This window comes from Crocuta crocuta, unplaced genomic scaffold (assembly GCF_008692635.1).
Source record: "Crocuta crocuta isolate KB4526 unplaced genomic scaffold, BGI_CrCroc_1.0 scaffold221, whole genome shotgun sequence".
Classification (NCBI taxonomy): domain Eukaryota; kingdom Metazoa; phylum Chordata; class Mammalia; order Carnivora; family Hyaenidae; genus Crocuta; species Crocuta crocuta.
The window spans coordinates 6,002,622-6,019,666 of NW_027528610.1; positions in this window are offsets into that span (position 1 = coordinate 6,002,622).

Genomic DNA, 17,045 nt, shown 5'->3' on the forward strand with positions numbered 1-17,045 from the left:
TTGGAATAACTGCACAGTTAAACTCTCAGTCTATAGAAGAGGGCAAAATATATCAAGGTTATATGACCCAGCAGTTGTGATCCTTGGTATTTTCTCAAATGAGTTGAAGACTTATGTCCATACAAAACCATGCACACAATGCTTGGAGGAGCCTTACTCATAACTGCTCAAACTTAAGAGCAACCAAGATGTTCTTCAGTATGTGAATGGGTAAACAAACTGTGGTCCATCCAGACAACAGAATGTTACCCAATGCCCAAAACAAATGAGCTATCAAGCCATGAAAAGACATGGAGGACCCTTAAATGCCTATTACTAAGTCAAAGAAGCCAATCTGAAAAGGCAACACACTGTATAATTCCAATTCTATGACTTTCTGGAAAAGGTAAAAAGTAAAAAAAAAAAAAAAAAAAACAACAGTAAAAAGATTGGTGGTTGCCACAGGTTAGAGGGGAATGGGAGGGATGAATGGGCAAAGCAAGAGGACTTTTAGGGCAACACATGAGAATACTAGTGAAAATAGTCTGTTATGACCCAATATGATGCATACATGTCATTACACATTTGTGCAAACCTATAGAATGTACAACATCGAGTGAACTCTAATGTAACCTATGGACTTTGGGCGATTTTGATGTTTCAGTATAGGCTCATCAATTGTAACAAAGGTACTATCCCCAGATACTGATAATGGGGGAGGTCACACATGAGTGCAGGTAGGGGGTATACGGAAAATGTCTGTACTTTCTGTTCAATAGTGCTGCGAACCTAAAAGTGCTCTAAAAAATAAAGTGTATTAAATGTGTGTGTATGTGAGTGTGTGTCCATCCTTTCCATCATTTATCGACATACACATAATTTTTTATCTGTCAGGTGGGATGGTCATTAGAAGACTGTGGCCTGAGGAAAGGAAGGTGAAGCCTGTCATGGAAGGCAGAGACAAAGGGAAGCTGGGGGCACTGAGACGGACCCCTTACCCTCTATTTCTGCCTCAGGTAAACCCTACACCAGATTTTGGCATCAATGTACTCATCAGCTTCATAGGAAGCTGGAGTCAGAGTCTGTAAAGAAGCGAGATAAAAAACCTTCACGACCTGTAAACAGACCCTCCTTTTCAGACCGGTGTATTTGGACTCTTGTACAGTTCTATACACCAAAGGTGCTTGTAAAATGTGCCTCTGGATGCATGACAAGTTGTATTCTGAAAAAAGTCAGATTTGAATTGCACAAGTTCAAATAAACCAGTAATGAGCCAAATAGCCTGCCTCTTGGAGAGCTGGGGAGACGCAAGGTCAGGAAGGGAAATCATAAAATAAACAAATCACCGCTATGAAAATTTATACGGCTCAGCCCACCTCTGCAATGAGAGTTCAAAATAGAAATGCTTACTCCTTAACACTGGTTATGGTAACAAGATGTGCTTAATGCGTGAGTTCGCCAGAAGGGACCGTCCAGCCTGCTGTGTGCTTCTCCATGAGAGATCGGAGACATGCACGGTTTCATCTGTGGCCTCCTCCTACACACCAGCTACGTGACGGAAGAATCCCATTGGGGTGAAGTTATGTCTAGAGCAGCATTATCGTGAGGCAGACGCAGACGCGATGTCAAACACTCCCATCCAAGAACACAGCGCTCATGACCTGCAACTGGGCGCACCAGATGCAGATGGAGCCTGTTTTCTGCTCGTGCAGGACGCAGGCAGGAAGCTGCATCTGCTTAGTGGGCACACACCACGCAAAGCTCCTCCCTGCCAACACCGCCCCGGGCACCACCGGGCCGCGCCATGGAAGCCTCACCCCCTTGCAGAGTGCCCTTCTCAGACACGCCGCCTGGGGCACTTGCAGACTGAGCACATGGGCCATGCGGCTGTAGTGTCCACACAGCGCAGGAAGTCCCCGCGAAAGCAGGAAATCTAAGACATGTGACCCCTCTCATGAGACAGTGCCTGCCCTTCCTAGGGGGCCAAAGGAAAACCAAACCGCCCAAAACAAGCAGAAACTCTACTTCTGCAGATCATTTTCCCTTCCCTTTTGTTTTTTCTGCTTTTCATTTAAAACGGTTCTCTTTGGGGCACCTGGGTGGCTTAGTTAAGCGTCCAACTTTCACTTAGGGCATGATCTCGCAGTTCGTGGGTTCGAGCCCCCTGTCGGGCTCTGTGCTGACTGCCAGCTCAGAGCCTGAAGCCTGTTTCAGAGTCTGTGACTCCCTCTCTCTCTGACCTTCCCCTGCTCACGCTGTCTCTCTCTCTCTCTCCTAGAAATAAATAAAAACATTAAAAAATTAAAAAAAATAAATAAAATAAAAGGGTTCTCTTTTTCTAGAGAAATAACCAACGACAAAAATTTGGCATACTTTGTTAAAAAAAATAAAGAGAAAAGGAGGGTGGGGCGCCTGGGTGGTTCAGTCCGTTAAGCGTCTGACTTCGGCTCAGGTCATGATCTCTTGGTTTGTGGCTTCGAGCCTCAGTCGGGGTCTGTGCTGACAGCTCAGAGCCTGGAGCCTGCTTCACATTCTGTGTGTGTCTCTCTCTCTGACCCTCTCCTGCTCATGCTCGGTCTCTCTCTCCCACAAAAAAAAAAAAAAAAAAAAAAAAATTTAAAATCTTTTTAAACATATATACATATATTTTAAAAACAGAGAAAAGAGGGCTCAAATGGATCTCGGCTTCTGTAAATTCTGACTTTTCTATAAAGTAACTCACTGCAATTTGGACAAAGTAGATTGTTTTGTAGCCTTTGACTATAAAGTGCAATCCCATTTTGCTGACAGTGGACTTATATTTATATTTCCAAATTTATAAAGGTTATACATACAAAAGAAAGTAGAGTACCTTAATATTACCAAGAATTGATTCCTGGAGCTGTCTTAGTCTGTACAGCATGCAGTTCCTGATGTCTGGGTTGTGAATTCAAGACTCACGTTGGACACTGAGCTTACCTTAATAATAATAAATAAATAAATGATTCCTTTTTAAACAGGATTAAGGAATCTTCCTGGCTGGCCAATATTTTTTAAGGGGCTTCCTAATTTTGCTTCTCCTTACCAGGCTATAAAATTTGAACTCAGCAAAAACTAACTCTAGAATAAAATTCTAGGTGAAATTTAAAGCAAACTAACATTAAAAATTTCATATCCATTTCCCAATACAGACATGGACAGAAATAACACTCGATAAAAACCACAAGGCAGGAGGAATGCTCAGTCCTCTTATAAAGGAATCACGTTGTTGATAATATTTATTAGCTAATAATATTTATTATTAGCTTCCAGGGACTGCTGTAACAAATTAGTAAAGCTAGATAACAAAGAAAGAGAGAGAGGAAGAAAGGAAGGAGGGAAGAGAAAGAGGAAGGAAGGAAGGAAGGAAGGAAGGAAGGAAGGAAGGAAGGAAGGAAGGAATTTACTCTCTCACGTTTCTGGAGGTCAGAAGTCCAACATCAAGGTGTTGGAAAGGTTCGTTCATGCAAGCTGGTCTCAGCCTCGTGCCTAAGGCTCCCCCAGATGCTTTCCTGTCCCCCCTTCTTACCCAAATCCACCCTGCATTTCCACTACAGTGAGCCTTTCTTCAAGCCACTCCTCGACTTAGAAGTCTTGACTCTTCTTCACCTATGAAAATCCTTGAAGAGTCAAAGACTCTGTCCTCCGTGGGCCCTTCCTCATCCAACGACCTGTAATTTCCCTTCTCAGCTCTCTGCTCTCTCTGCCTTCAGTGCAGCAGCTCGATTCCCTGGCCTGTGTTAGGGCTACCTCTTTGCCATCTGTGCCCCGGACCTTGACGGAAGTTCCCTCCGGCCACAGCCCTGGAACCCCATAAACCTGAGCTCACAGTGAGCCCTCAGAAAATACCTCCTGGTCAACTGAATGAAGCAACAGATGAATGTTGTTTAAAGAGTGTAATGTGATTATCAAGCTCACTGAAAATAAGGGCAGCTTCTAAGAAAAACATCCATGATTTTTGTCCTCAGTTCTTGGTGTGTGCATTGAGGGAGGATTCAGCAGGACAAATCAGCAGATTAATAAAAGTGGCCAACTGATATCCAAGCGGGAAGGGCCACACCCCTTACAGTGACTATGGATTTGGAACAATGCATTCTTAGGACAGCTCTGCTCTGGAATGTGGATTAGCACTAGGTATTCCCACGAACACAAGGTTATGGGACCGCAGCCAGAGGATAATTGGGAGGAAAAATGTCAAAACATGACAGAATACATCTAGAATTCCTCTGATACCAATGAGGTTTTAGCGAGTTCTTGGAATTTATAAATATCACCAGTCTTTGAAATGCTGGAGGGGGAAGACAGTGATCCCATACTTTCCCTGCCTCTCTCTGCCTGCAGCGTCCTGCCTACTCTTCCCTGTCTGGCAAAATCTCATTTTCTTTTTCTAAGTAAGCAAACTCTCGGTGTTTCAAACTGCAACTTCAGGGGTGTCTGGGGGGCTCAGTCGGTTAAGCGTCTGACTTCGGCTCAGGTCATGATCTCAAGGTGTGTGGGTTTGAGTCCCACGTCGGGCTCTGTGCTGACAGCTAGCTCAAGAGCTTGGAGCCTGTTTCAGATTCTGTGTCTCCCTCTCTCTGCCTCTCCCTCACTCACTCTCTGTCTCACTCTGTCTCTCAAAAATAAATAAATGTAAAAAATAAATTTTGCAAACTGCAGCTTCTGTCCTGTCCCAACCAGTCTGGAGTTTCGCCTGCCCTGTCCAAAACAGTGTGCTGTGCTTTTGGGCGACTCCCCTCATTCACTGCTGCTAATTCTGAGATATCTTATTCACATTTCTGCTTTAAATGCCTCAACTTGATGACAAGCTCCTTGAAGACAAGGGACTACATCACAGGCCTTCGCAGCGTTGTAGAATTTGTCATGCAGCTTTGTATCTCTCCTTACTCTGAAATGTTTCTAACCTCAGCTGGAAGTAAAAAGTAAAAGCCAGAAGTTTTCAACACAGTTACAATCTCTCTACCGCACCCCACCCCCACATGCTTCAAGAGCTGATGAGTGAATCAAAGTATAACTCTGAGGCAGCACAGTCCCTTCTCCACTGTGTTAGCAGAGCCAGCGAGGCCAGGTCAACAGCACCGCAGACAAAAAACAAAAAAACAAAAAAAAAAAACCCAGCACGATAAACACCATCAAATGTGCAGGCTAAAATCTGCCACTAAAGCAAAGCAAAGCTATCCAATGACAAAGTTACTATAAAATCCTATGTTTATATAATACATGTAATTATGATTATATAAGCTGGATGAGTGAATTTATGCTTTTTTTGTAATATAGTCAAAAATTACAACTGTCATATTAGCTGAAAATTATTTGGAAGAATGGTGAGCAGTGAAGCATTCTACTCCAGTACATTGTCCTGAAAAATTGATGGTAATACTAACCGCACTCAAATATGAAGATTACATTTGTTATTTATGTGTGTGTGTATGTATTACAAAGTATATGTGCATGTTGTATGTGTGTGTGTGTGTATTACAAAGTATATGTACATGGTGTGTGTGTATACATATATATGTATTACAAAGTATTTATGCATGCTGTGTGTGTATATACATGTATCACAAAGTACATGTACACGTTGTATGTGTATATATATGTATATATGTATTACAAAGTATATGTGCATGCTGTGTGTGTATAAATATGTATACCCATACACGAACATATGCCTTAGTTACTTTGCTTATTTCAGATCATTTTTATTGTTTGGATTATCAGTGTTTGGGGAGCGGCTTCATTTCCCATCTTCATAAAGCCTGAACCATAAGTCTTTGAGAAATTCCAGGGCTTTCCATAGGTGACCCTCTTACTCCCCCAGTTTTGTTTTGGGTAGGGTGTTTTGGAGATTTTCCTTTTTTTCTTTTTTTCTTTTTTTTTTAGAGAGAGCTTTAGCTGGGGAGAGGGAGGGGTGGGGGAGGTAGAGAGAGAGAGAGAGAGAGAAAATCTCAAGCAAGCTCCACCTTCAGCACCAAGCCCGACGCAGGGCTCGATCCCACAACCCTGGAATTACAACCTGAGCTGAAATCAAGAGTAAGACACACAGCCAACTGAGCCATCCACATGCCTCCCCCTCCTTTTTTTAAATTCTTGGAGTTGTCTCTGTCTTCGAATTCCATTGGATCCAGTTCTCCCTCCCTACCACCTTACAGAGTGAATAGCCAAACCAGTCAGGGTTTATCCATCCTTGCTGAATGGGTTCATGGCCTTCCAGAAAAGATGTCCATGTATTTAGCCATGTATCTTAGCCATGAGATAAATGAAAAATCTAGTGACAAGTGATGGTAATTTCCAGTTTATATCAAGAAGCCCACAGTATCTTTTGTTAGTATGACAAGGTAAAGTCAAAAAGAATAAGGAATACTACAAAGCAAAGCAAAAGACAATTACGAACACATTAAGAGTCCGAGAAATGAAGAAGTCCTCTGAGGAAGAAGGACCATGTCTAATGAAGGATGAGGTTATGTTCAGGCAGGCAACCTTGAAATTAACCAAACCAACCACGTACCCCTCCCACATATAATTAACCTTGGCTGGCATCAGTGGGAACTCAAACTATCCCTGATTTTTACTGTAACCATCACTCCTGACTCCGATGCTCTCTGTTAGAAAAGCATGGTGAACCCAAGTTGTAAAATCAAGAATGCATCCCTCAAAATGCATTTGGCTTTACATGGCCTCCCCAGGTCTCTCTAGAATGGAAACGTGCTATGCTTCATAAGGTGCACAAATACCTCGACGTGGCTTTATCCCCAAATGCACGGTCAGCCTTCCCTTCTGGCCACATCTCACCTTAAGCCTTCTGTGCCAGGAAGAGACAGCACTTCCCACACTCCGGACGGTTCACCAGCCCAGCTCCTTTCAGAGGGCCTCCTGCCTAGGAAGATGCAGAAGGGCCAGCATGTGGTGCAGGAGCTCTGTGTCCAGCCTCAGCCTCCTGATCCACGAGTGTCAAGTTCCCTGGCTCTCTGACCCACTTGGGCTCTACATTTCATCTCCCCAAAGTCACTTACTGAGCCATTTGCTTGACAATCTGTTTTGGACAGGCCTCAGCACATCCTGGGCAGGAGTCTGGCATCTGCCCCCCAGCATCGTGCATCAGCACCACAGCTGAGGACCGCTCACGCCCCTGGCCGCCCAGCCCTGCCACACGGGGCCACATCCAGGGCGGATGGGAACAGAGGCTCCACAGCTGCCCAAGGGTAAATCTCCACCACGGCTTTCAGCCTGGAGTGATCGACAACCGGCATGATCCTCCTTTCCGACTTCAGCGTCTGTACGCTCCGATGATCTCTTAGAGCAGATAAGCCCTGTTGTTTGGGGGGAATAAAACAGTATGACAGCAACACACCTGCACAAACGCACTTGCACACACACACATGCACACACTTCTCTTTCCAACTAACCTCCAGGAAAGTACAGAAGCCCCTCTGGTCCCAGAAATGATGAATGTATATTTATGTTCCATTGCAGTAGGCTGACCTTCCACATGATTCTGACCTCTAACAGCTTTAGGATAATAGGGAGAATTTTCACACTCTACCCTTCGCAGGAAGGTAGAGAGCTCCACTATGGGGCACAGAGGTGTGCCTCTGATGTCCTGTGGATCTTCAAAAACATCCTGAGAGAAAACGTTCTCGGTCCCCTGTGACACCACAGTACACATGGCTGTGTTCACAGTCCCCTTTGTTCCTAGAAACCCCCGGGCTCCTGAATAAACAGCTGAAGAGCTTCTTTCACAGGAGATCATTTCTCACTTGTGACCATTTAGAATACCTTGAAGTCGGCTTTTGCTTCATTTTTGAATTTGAATATCACAGTGGCAAGCCTTTGATGAATCCCCTCCTATCAATAACTTCAAAATCATCTTGTATCTTTCAGAAAGAATCACTCCCTTAACTATATAAAAAAGCAAACATTCAGGGTTTACACAAGTGGAGAGCACTACTATTCACGATACCCAAAAAATGGAAGCAACCCAAATGTCTACTAAAGGATGAGTGGATACACAAACTATGGAATAAACACACAATAGAATAGTATTCAGCCATGGAAACAAACAAAATATCGATACGGGCAACAGTGTGGATGAACCTTGAAAACACGATGCTCAGTGAGAGAAGCCAGACACACAAGGATAAATATGGTGTGATTCCACTTACATGAAGGACTTAGAAGAGGTGAATCCATAGAGACAGAAAGTAAACTGGTAGTTGTCAGGGCTGAAGAGAGTGGGAAACATAGTCACGGCATTTAATTTTGGAGTGATGGAAATGTTTCAGAACTAGACAGAGAACGTGTTTGTACAACCTTGTGAATATACCAAATACCAACTGTTCACTTTAAAGTGATTAGTTTTATTTTAGGTGAATTTCACCTCAAGTTTTAAAAAATTTTTTAAATGTTTATTTATATTTGAGAGACAGAGAGAGAGACAGAGCATGAGCAGGGGAGGGGCAGAGACAGAGGGGGACACAGAATCCAAAGCAGACTCCAGGCCCTGAGTTGTCAGCACAGAGCCCGATGTGGGGCTCAAACCCACAAACCGTGAGATCACAACCTGAGCCGAAGTCAGGAATGCTTAACCGACGGAGCTACCCAGGTACCCTTTTGTTCTAAGAGAATCTATGTTTTCTTTTTTGGGAGAAACTGTTCAAGACACCTATAAAATCTTATGTCATGTCATCTTTTTAAATGCCTCTTACAGGATTCTAAGAATAAGTGGTTCTAACAGGGGCCCTATGGATGTAGAAACCAAAAGGCAAAGAAAAGAGTTTCCGTTTATCTACCCAAAATCAAATAAAGGAAACAGCAATTAAGATACACAGGTGGCCCATTATGGGTAGATTAAAGCAAAGGGATTTGAATTTTTACCAGATAAAGAAAATATGAAAGTGTATCGCCAGGCAATTGGAAATACAGTCTACAAAGACTAGCAGCATCAGCATAACTGAGGATTTCTCAGGAGTGGAGGGTCTCAGCCCCACCCAGAACTATAGGATCCAAATCTGCATTTTAGCATAATCCCCAAGCATCCCCATCATCCAGAAGCAGGTCATGGTCCCTCTACGAAGAGCTGTGTTATTTTTTTTATTAAGTTTTCATTTTAATTCCAGTTAGTTAACATAGACTGTTATATTAGTTTTCGTGTGTACAATATAGTGATTTAATAATTGTATCCATTAGTCAGTCCTCATAACAAGTGTACTCTTTAATCCCCATCACCTACTTAACCCATCTCTGATAATCATCAGTGTGTTCTCTATAATTTTAAGTTTTTTAATGTTTTGGTTTTTTTAATTTCTGAGAGAGGGAGAGAGACGGCATGAGCAGGGGAGGGTCAGAGAGAGAGGGAGACACAGAATATGAAGCAGCTCCAGGCTCTGAGCCGTCAGCGCAGAGCCAGACGCGGGGCTCGAACCCATGAACTGTGAGGTCCTGACCTGAGCCAAAGCTGGACGCTTAACCAACAGAGCCACCAGGCGCCCCAATTTTTGTAAAATTTTTAACATTTATTTATTTTTGAGAGAGACACAGAGTGAAAATGGGGGAGGGGAAGAGAGAGAAGGAGACATAGAATCAGAAGCAGACTCATGGCTGTGAGCTGTCAGCACAGAGCCTGATGTGGGGCTTGAACTCACAAACTGCAAGACCATGACCTGAGCCGAAATCAGACACCCAACCGACTGAGCCTCCCAGATGCCCCTGTGTGTTCTCTATAATAAAGAGTCCATTTCTTGGTTTGTGTCTCTCTCTGTTTCTTCCCTCTGCTCATTTGTTTTGCTTCTTAAATCCCACATGTGAGTGAAATCATATGGTATCTTTCTCTGACTGATTTATTTTGCTTAACATTATACCCTTGAGATCCACCGATGTTATTGCCAATGGCAAGATTTCATCAATTTTTAATAGGCGAATTATGGAAACAGCCCAAGTGTCCATCGACTGATGAATGAATAAAGAAGATGTGGTACAGGGGCGCCTGGGTGGCTCAGTCGGTTAAGCATCCGACTTTGGCTCGGGTCACGATCTCACGGTTTGTGAGTTCGAGCCCCGTGTCGGGCTCTGTGCTGACAGCTTAGAGCCTGGAACCTGCTTTGCATTCTGAGCCTCCCTCTCTTTTTCTGCCCCTCCCATGCTCATGCACAGGCTGTCTGTCTCTCTTTGTCTCTCAAAAGTAAAATAAGCAGTTTAAAAAAATGTGTAGATCTACAACGGAATATTATTCAGAAGTTGTGTTATTTGCCTTCAACAAAAAAGCCTCTATGTCTACACAAAGCCGGTAGCATCCGCCCCTCCCTTCCCCCTAAGTCATCTAAGAAGACAGTTCTATGCTGCACCCCCATCACCAGACCCTTACAAGAAGCAAGACTCTGACAAGCAGAACAACACAATGTGGAGACCTGCACAGAATTTTCTAACCTAATCTCTACCTACCAACCAAGATGCTCTTCTCCCTAAAAGCCCTTCTTTCTGTGTCCTCTGTTTCCCCCCACTGATAAAGAGAACCAATTAGGTCTGCCTCATGCCCTCTTATTCAGAGTTCTCACAGGTAGGGTGGAAAGGACTTCCTGATGGGCGGGGCAGGCTGGAGGGGAAGACAGACACAAGGCTTGGGGCCCCCCCACTAGGACAAAGGCGTTTCCATGCCGACATGGAAAAGGCAGTAGGAAAGGCAAGTGTGGCAGCGAGAACCCAGTACGCTCAAACAACGCTAGGATGAGGTGTGTGCGCTCTGCCCCAGAAGAGTTTCACTCATGCTAAGTGTCCCCGTGCCCTCTCTCACGACGGCTCTGTGTGAACTGACAGACGGTTCATGGTCGCTATGACACGTGCGTGTGCAAACCTGTAAACGTGGGAGTGTGAGACCTGATTAGCGCATGCAAGGGCCCTCGGGGCTGCTTTGGCGGCAGGGACTCTATGGACATTCTAGAATACTTGGTGCGGAGTGTCAGGTGCATATAGTGAAGCAAGCTGCTTAGCTACTCTGCGGTCACATGATGTGACCTCAAGATTACCCACAACCTTGTGTTTCTTCTATCAGGAAGTAAGTCAACTGGCATCCAGAAAAACAAAGTGATACCTCTTGAGAAAAAAAGAAAAACAACAACTCAGTATTTGCTTTAGTAGAGTAGATGAGATATCCGTGTGTATGTCTATGTATGTATATATTAAAAAATTGTTATAAATTATATAATTATATAATATGTAATCATATAACATTTATACACAAGTTATTGTATATAAAATACATATCTTTGCATTTATGAAAAGTTTATATAATTATAATACATAATAACTATTACATTCCACGTAACAATTATAGAATTCTATATTTTCAATATAAAATATGTTAATCATCATACACATATACATATTCTCTAATATATATTACATAATTATAGAATATATTTATATACCTTATATAACATATAACCATGTCTATACTTTATACACTGTATATTCTATAATTATAATGCATATTATAATATATATATAACCTGCATGGTCATTAATATATTTTACTATCATACACAACAGCCTTAAAATTACCATAACGTGTATGTAGGTCCCAAATTAATACTTGACCCATCACAGCCAGTCTGCCCTCTAAAGCCCCAGGCTAACATGGAGTTGTCTTCAGTGGACAGTATGACCTCATTCTTGAATTGGCTCACATTCTCCACCTACCCCCAGCTTTCCCTTTAGCTCACAGAAACATGCACCCACCATCCACTTTTATATCCTAAAAGTGCGTTTGGTGCTATTAGTCATCCATTAACATGAAAGTTAAATAAATAATGCAAGGAACACTGGACAGAGAGTTCATCTGAGTACCATGAATGGCTCTCAAAGACAGAATCAGTGTAGAAGAGAGACGATCAACTAGCAGATGAGGAGTGAAGCACAGACCACTAGATGTGCTGGCTCAGGAAGGTCCTCGAAAGTAACCATGAGCAACAAGCCACAGATCTGGAATGATTACTGGATGACCAGACATATCCAGGGCCAAGTGTGACCAGATGGTCACTAAAAGAGGAATCATTGCCCTGTAGGCACCATTTTGTTAAATAGATCCTATCTTTACAAGCTGAACATGTATTAGTCAGGGTAGGCTAACTGCTGTAACAAACAGTCCTGGTGGTTTCACATAACAAACACTTCTAACTTATCACACAACATTCCAATGTACAAGTTCCTGCTCTGAGAGTGTTCCCATGCACCTCTCCTCTTTCCACCTTGTGTATCTTCCAAATTCGGGGGATATAAAGACACTGCCTTCCAGATACACCAGGGGGAAAAGAGAGAGCATGGAGCACTGCACATCAGGCTGTTTGGGGCTAGGACTGGAGGTGACATGTCATTTCAGCCACATTCCACTGGACAGACCTCAGGTACATGCCATCCCACGTGCCAGGGTAACTAACCAGGAAATGTGGCCTAGCTGAGTGTTCACACAGGTGCAGTGAGCCCCTGCCACAGAATACCAGGTAGGGACCACAAAGACAAGTAGATCGGGTGGAAAACAGTCATGGGGTTAAGAGCTTTTGAGAAATAATTTTACCCAGTTGGGGAATGTCTTTAGAATTACCGTCATCGCCTTAACCCCGGGCTTAAAATGATCAACAACAACAATAATAATTACGTTGGAAGAACCAACTAAAAACAGCTAAACGTTTGCACACCAGGAAACACGATGAATTGCAATTAACTACACTACGATGTAGTGGTAGCTGTCAATCCCATCAAAAACAAAAGTACAAAAGAAAACTTCAGGTCCAAGCGCACATGCAAGTATGTCTGATTTGGCCTCGATTCAGACCCGCTTTATTCTTTAACGTCCTTGCTCTCCAAACATTGTCGTTATTGCCGGGGCTGGCAAACTACAGCCCACAGCTACACCCTGTAACCTACCTGTTTCGGTGTGGTCCCACGCTTAAATGGCTGCTACAGTTTCAAATGGGCTGAACAAAATCAGAAGAATCATAAGACATCGAGATCCATTAAAATTAAATGAAATCCCAATTTCATTGTCCCTATATAAAGTTGTACAGGAACACAGCCACGTTCCTCTAAGATGTTGTCTGTAGCTGTCTTCACGCTACAACAGCAGAGTTGAAACCTTATAACAGACTGCGTGGCTCACAGTGCTGAAAATATTTACTATCTGGCCCTTTACAGTAAAAGTTTACCAACCCCTGGTCTAAGCCAAACTGGCTACTTTCTCCTGTCAAAAAGTGTTGTCAAATACACAATGTTTTCGCTCTGCAGTATGTTCGATGTTCAAGCTTTTCAGTGTTTCTGCCGAAACTAACAGGTTGCCAATTCTTCATCTACTTCCCTTGGTTTTGCTGTTGCTATTCATCAGTTCACACTACACAGGACTCTCAGTGTATACAGCAGCCATGGTGAGCAGAGAGCACACGAAGCCCCCTCTGCTTTTCTAGGCGTAAACTGGGAAGATTTTGCTAAACCTCAAAAGTTTCAAGCAGAAAAAGAAATCCTCAGGCCTCTGAATGATCTGGAAGATTTCCCACCATTTCTTCTAAGCGCCTTCCTTCATGACTACTTTCTACGTCTCATTTACAAACACCACTGCTCCCAGCGATAGCAGCTGGGGTTCAAAACTACTTCTTGATGGTGCTTTATCATTTCACTCTTTTATACACACCCTACATCAGCTTCCTAGGGCAGTCATAACAAAGTCAAAGCCAGCATTTACTCAAGTCTGTCTGGACTCAAAGCCTAAAATAATTCCCACTAGGCCATCTTTCCAGCACTTTCTCTACCCTAGGATAAAGGGCCATGAATCTAGATACACCACTATATAGAGATCTACTGTTCCATCCCACGTTTTCTGATCAATGGATCCTTTTTCTCTGCCCAAAGTGCTTACTTTCCTCTTCAATTTTCATCAAATTCAGACTTTCAATTCCTAAACTCGACTTTGTTTCTCATTTACCCTTATTTATAGTTAACATAATTACATGGAACAATACTGCAACTAATAAAAACTTTACACCAGCTAAAGTTTTGTAACGTATCAAAACTTTTTTTTCTTACTGTTTTTAACCCACACCCTGCCCAGTGGACCCCTCCCAGCTGGCCAGATTCCCGAGCCTGCTTCTGCAGCCCATTGTTACCTGTCACAGGCCAGCGACAACATCCCCAGGCTGCTCGGTGACTCAACTTCCCATATCAAACTAGTTACATAACTATGCTTTGGGCAACTTTTGTTGTCAGTGGTAACCGACTATAATTGGACGAAGCCACGTATTCTTCATGAATTTTAGGTCATTTTTGCTCTTCCAACCATAATTTACAAGGGGCCTACCAAAAACTAATCTTTCGCCTCCAAGTTTCTACAATGCCATTCATCAATGGGCAATTACTTGATATAAATAATAAATACATTCCTCAAAGCTTCAAGGTATTTTCCAAAAATATTTTATTATTAAGTAAATACACTATCCTACCTCACCACCACCACCACCCCCCCCGCAAAGTCATGAGCCAACTCCTATTACATAACGTTACAAATTCTACTATTAAGTGATAAGGCCTTTTGTGGAGGGGGAAGGGAGGAAGAAGAAGAAGAAAAAAAAACAACAACATTAAGTGCTAAAATCTAGAAACTGGAAGTAAGGTAAACAGCCACCAAGCGGTCGTCACATAAAACAAAGACTAAACATTTCATAATTTAGCCAGGATCCTAATCCAAGTTAACTCATAACAATGAATTAATGGCACAGATGGTTGTCATGGTGACCTCATTTTGGCTTTACACAAACTGGATGTCAGATGACGCATATGAGACGTGACATTAGAAAACTGCTGAAATAACACTGAGCATGCTTTCGATTCCTGGCATCTTTGACCTTCTTAAATTCAAACTACCTTTTAAATCCATCTGAAAATATTCAAGACAGCACTTAGGCCTCTTAATTTATGCTAACAATTTGATTGTCTTTCCCTTCTCTTAGCAAAGCTAACCACATTTGAATACACTGAACAGTTTAACCACCGCAACAGATTTCTGATCAAAGCAAGTGTGAAATAATTTTCCCAGCTTTGTAGAGCAAAATTCTTTATGCAAGTAAGTCAACAATACGAAGAGGAGATAATGCTATTCAAAGGGCGTGAAGACAGGGCTTATAGAAGAGGCCTTTGCTAATATTATCATGTGAAATTTGTTTCTTTTGTTTTCTTAAGTCTCAGCTGAGAGGCAGCAGCAACTGAAACAATGTTTTCCCAGTATAGCTAGGTCTTTAAGATGCTTTAGAGAATGAAATTATTTTCTAATCATGAAATTCACTAGACTGTGGAATAGCCTAAGAGAAATCACAGAATGTCAGCAGCTTTGGGTCATTTTGAAGTTAACACACTGGGGAGTACGGGGTGTCCTGAGTTAACTCACTTAAGGCCGCTACGGGAACTAAAGCAAGCGAAGAGTGCTGACATGAGACAGAGAACACAGCAGCCCTACTTCCTGGCCTCATGGTTTACTACCCGGTGCACATACAATAGCTGAGGAGCTTGCCAAATCAGGGAGTTGAGGCATGCTGGGGGAGAGGAGGAAACGTCTGGAGCTTGTCGTACAATTAAAAGTCTTTACTTGTAAAATCTTCTAAGCTTTGACTCTCAGAAGCAAGGTGCCGATCATGAATAATTATAATCCTGACTTAAACCTGTGGTAAACTGTTAAGACTTTACCCTAATGGCAGAGAGGTGAAGTGCTGCTAACCAAGTGAATGGGCTACCCTGATACTCGCATGCATATCCTCCACTCAAGCGCAAGTGCATACAGTTTCGCTCCTGCTCAACCCTGTGGTCCCAGATTAGGATCATATTGCAGGAGTCTGCAGAGTGTGGACTTCGCCTTTGAGCCATAGCCCAACTTTAGCCCAATGTGGATGGGCAAGTCATGGAGGGCTTTCCAAACACAGAGGGCAGCCCTACATGATTCACTGTACATTTCTTTCTTTCTTTTTTTTATATTTATTGAGTGAGAGACAGAGAGACAGAGCACAAGTAGGGGAGGGGCAAAGAGAGAAGGAGACACAGAATCCAAAGCAGGCTCCAGGCTCTGAGCTGTCAGCACAGAGCATGATGCAGGGCTTGAACTCACTGACCGGGAGATCATGACTTAAGCCAAAGTTGTGCACTTAACTAATTGAGCCATCCAGGTGCCCTGAAAATTCTTTTATATATTTAAAGACACAGGTCTCTGAAGACCTTCTCTGTCTGAAAATGTCACTATTTTTTAAAGTTTATTTATTTTGAGAAAGAGAAAGAGAGAGAATCCCACATAGGCTATGCGCTGCCAGCACAGAGCCTGATTGTGGGGCTTGAACCCACAGAACCATGAGATCATGGCCTGAGCTGAAACCAAGAATACGATGTTTAACCCACAGAGCCACCCAGGCACCTCTCAACATACATTCTAACAACCTCCCCCTTTCCACCTTTCCAAAACTACCATTTAAAGCAGCCAGTGGGAAGATCTATGATCCTGATTACTAGCTCACCTTCAGATTCTACCTTTTGATTCATACTCTCTGGTGTTTTCTTGCTACACATTTTCTTTAATACCTGTCTGTGTGATTACTACACATTTTAGATTCAGATGGGAGGCAGGCGGCCTAGGTTAGAATCTCAGCTTCCTGGTTACTGTGTGGCCTGGAAGAAGTGTCTTAACTTCTCTGGGCCTCAGTGAATAGAGAGAACCTTAGTAAGGACCTCAAGAGGGGGCTAGAAATGGAGAGAACCTGAATAAGGACATCACGGGGGCTAAGAAGGAAGTGTGAAGGGGTAAGCAGAGGAGTGAAACTGCCCTGTATAGGAAGCACCCAAAAAATATGGTGGCTTCTATTCTCATCTCTACCAGCCTGTAATACGATGCATACACATAACAAGCTCTAATAAATAAACTGACCTCCTTAAGGCACTCAAATCAGCCTCTGCTGTGCTTCCATGGCTCTGTACCAGTCAAATACAGAATTTAGTGGGTCCTTGGTCCAGAGGGTACTAAACAGAAACAGAGGAAT